Genomic DNA, 3,952 nt, shown 5'->3' with positions numbered 1-3,952 from the left:
AAAAAGGACTAAACAGCTTCAAAGCACATGATTCCGAATGATAACTTACATGTTTTTTCTTACAAAATATTGCGGATCTTTGCTAGTTTTTGGATCTGTGTGCATGATAGAGAAAAGTGTGCATAAAAGTCTTGGTGATTTGCATGACCCAAAAAGACGCAGATCAATAACTTTAGCAAAACAGCGCATGATTTTCAGATATGCATTATCCTCCTAAGCCAGTAGTTGAATATTTTGATGTGTGGATCCTGGATCTAGATTCAGTTGATTATGACAGCGGCTGTGGATCCTGAACATCGAATATATAGTAAGAAAAGTGTGGGCGTCAACCCTAACCCTGATCTCTAGTGATGGTGATTTGCATCAACCTCCCCTAAAATTGTACATATCGTCACATACAGCCCAACCATTACGCAAAATGACACTTTTGTTTCTTGATGAATAAAGTGGTACCGGATTTTTTATTGTAGTTTTTTGAACAGATCTTAAATATTTGTAAATTGCCATATATAATACTCCTTACTATACATAACTATTTTTTTTTTATCTTTATTTATATTTTTTTCAGAAACACTTAATACATTTTTCTTTCTTGTTTCATTGAGAATGTCTTCTATCATTTGACATTGTGATTATTCCGGATTGAGTATACCATATTCATTGTTTAGCCTTTCATCATGAAAGGTTGTAATTAGAACAAACTTATTATAATGTTTGGCTACAAAATTAATGGTTTCACGAAAAGTTAAAATTACGAGTGTGTTTAATGAAATCATAATAATATTGTATATTGACAATTATATTTATTTAAAAATTAAATTCCATGATGAAATTGATCTTAATAATGTACATAAGGTAAAATTGTACATATATTTTTCGCCTTGCATTCCCTCGAGTTAAACTCTCTAAGTCTAAGAAAGTTCGACGAAAAAGATTCAATTTTATGAAAGGTATGTCGGAAAGTTTATTTGGATGATTATTGGATTACTCACACCCGGTGTTTTGATATTTACATATTGTGCTATATTTATTGCGACTTTGTATTTAAAGTATAGTTGGATTCCTTTTTTGTTTCAACATGATATGAATTATAGAACATGTCAACGATAGTTGAATGACTTTTGATAGGACTGCAAGAAACATAGCACATGCACAAACTTCCAATGGACGATTGATTCTCGAGGATCAATTTTGTTGGTAAATATCCATTGATGGTCGATCATTAATTGCCAGAATGTCATAGTATAGAAAATTTATCAAAATATATTTGTAAAGTTGGTCTAAGTCTTAAAACTAATGATGGATTTAATGAACTTACCAAAATTAACTATGGGTAATGCGATAATTGTGTCAAGCATCACTTACATGGAATTGCCCCATGAGTAACGCCAAGAAACCCAAGACTCCCCGTCTGATACTATATAGTCTACCGGTAACGTTCAATACTCCTCAATAAACAACAACAGGGAAACAAAACAAGTGGTATTTAGGTGTAAAATGGCCATTTTTACCATCTTACTTTAATAAAATACCACTTAGCACATTTACTTATACCCCACATTATATGCAAAAAAAAAAGCAACGTATTTTTTTTCTGCTATCACATAAACATGGAAATTATGGGTGATTCAAAAAAACAAATAACAACTTCTTAGGGCATGGGTATTTTACGTAATTTGGTTGTTTTAGTTTCTTATGCAAAGTAAATAAAGTAAACATGTAGATAGACTAAAAGAAAAGTATGTTGCTATTACTTAGCAATTTCTTATATAATTTAACCACAATATATATTGAAATATTTGGACATTTATATAATTATATTTAATTGCATTTGCTCACCGTTTATTTTAAGAACAGTGTTTACGTAACACCTCAAATCTTAGACCAATTTTTTTCGTTTTTAATTTACCAAAAACAAGTTTCAGAAACAAAGTTATCAAACACATAGTAATCCAGAATAACCATTATCACAAAATATTAGAGTTTCACGAACTATCCCAGTAACAATCCTCCCAGTGAGTTTGTACAATCAAACATTCGCCATCCTACGGTTCTCATAAGCACCTAAAACACATAAATCAACGACTATAACCACAAAGCATAGTGAGTTCCCCAAGATACAACATACAACACCACATAAATAAAAACTATGGGTTATCAGCAACCCTGCGGACTATCAGCGGTCCCAGTGGCCAACAGCATGCCCTATGAGTTATCGGCAACACTAGAGACTATCGTTAGTCTCAGTCATGCATAACAGCATAACACATAATAACAGTAGACGCAACTGGTCATCAATAATACAACTATTCTACCACACTTGTAAGAATAAGTGAGGACACTCACATAATACTAACAACAAGTAAATCTCACACTCCAATTGTCAGAACTGGACTTCTCTTAGTCAACGAAATAATTAACCCTTATTAATATTTAAGGTCCAAAGCTCAACTCACGAGTCCAATTCCTACAACTATGTCCTCTAAGGGAAGAAAGACCATTTTCCATTCTCAAGGTCCAAAACCCTAAATCTTGGCCAAAAGTCAAAAGTCAATGAAAGTCGACTACCCAACACGTATGTTGGGCATACACTTCCTTAAATGAGGTGTATAATGCGAACAGTGGCCAGATAGCGACGGACGTAGCCAGGAGTACGCCCGACGTGTCTTAACCCAAAAAGTCATTGACATTAGCTTTTGCATGGCTAAGAAGGACCCAATGCAACAAAATTTAGCTTCCAACACACTCTAAGCTACTATACTCATGCACGAGCCATAGGGAATGATCAAGCAACCATTTTTATGAATCTATAAGTCCTACAATGCTTGAAAGGATAATTAACATTCCCTAGAGTGCTCCAAACTCATAAATGTCCGATCTTGCGGACAAAAAGCTCATTAAGCTTCAATCATGGAGATCGACTAGGAAACTCATCATGGTATAAACTTTATACTTGAAAAAGATGCACAATAAGGAAATGTTTTTTGTATCCACAAGCTTCCAAGCAACAAGTCCTTCTCCTCTAGCCTCCTCTTCAAAAATATGCACCAAAATTACTTAATATACTGCCAAAACTCACACAAACGACTTAGACTCAAAATTAGGGTTTGAGGATAAAATGGTAGCTGATAGAGATAGTCCAAAAGGAATATAAAGTTGTTTAAACAGCAAGCAACCCTTAAAATTAGGGTTTGGAGGTTAGGCTAGTACACCCAGCGTACCATACGTACACCAAGCATATGGCCAAAATGCAATGCTTTTCTCTCAAGGAACCAATTGTGCAACTTTTTGTTAACTTAAGAGCAATAATAATAATACCTTATATTTGGATGTTATAGTTTACTGCCAAAGTTACTTACTTACAAAACATTGGATTAGTATCACATATACAACATATAAGGTTCGAGTATTGAGGATGAAGAAATTTATACCCAACATAAATAAGAAGTGTTATCAATCGAACTAATTATTATGGATGAACACGTTATGTTCAAAGTTTACTATTTACGTTTACTTATAGAATAATATTTGATAATATTAGTTTATATTACTCTTAGCCCATCATTGTTCGGTATCAGAGATTTTCTCCCTCTAACCCTAGTTGTCGTCATTCCTACCTTCTCCCCTTCTTCTCTTTCTTTTCTTTCATGGCAGATGCAAATCTCAAACTGTTTAGCATCAACAAAATTAAGTCATTTTTTCCCTTGATTCTTGACTTGAATATGTTGAATAATGACTCTTGGAGAGTCCTTTCGAGACCCACTACATCACTTACGGAGTTTATGGTCATCTTGATGGTTCCTCCCGTCCGAAGGATGAAAAGGACGAGCCATGGCACAATGTTGATATCCTCGTTGTCGTGTGGATCTATGGCACACTCACTCAACCCCTTCTCACCATGGTGCCCAAAAGTGGTTACAAGGCTTGAGACGTCTGGAAAGTACTTGAAGAC

This window comes from Lactuca serriola, chromosome 1 (genome assembly GCF_051521515.1).
Source record: "Lactuca serriola cultivar US96UC23 chromosome 1, Lser_US96UC23_V15, whole genome shotgun sequence".
Classification (NCBI taxonomy): domain Eukaryota; kingdom Viridiplantae; phylum Streptophyta; class Magnoliopsida; order Asterales; family Asteraceae; genus Lactuca; species Lactuca serriola.
Note: the sequence above shows the minus strand (reverse complement) of the source record.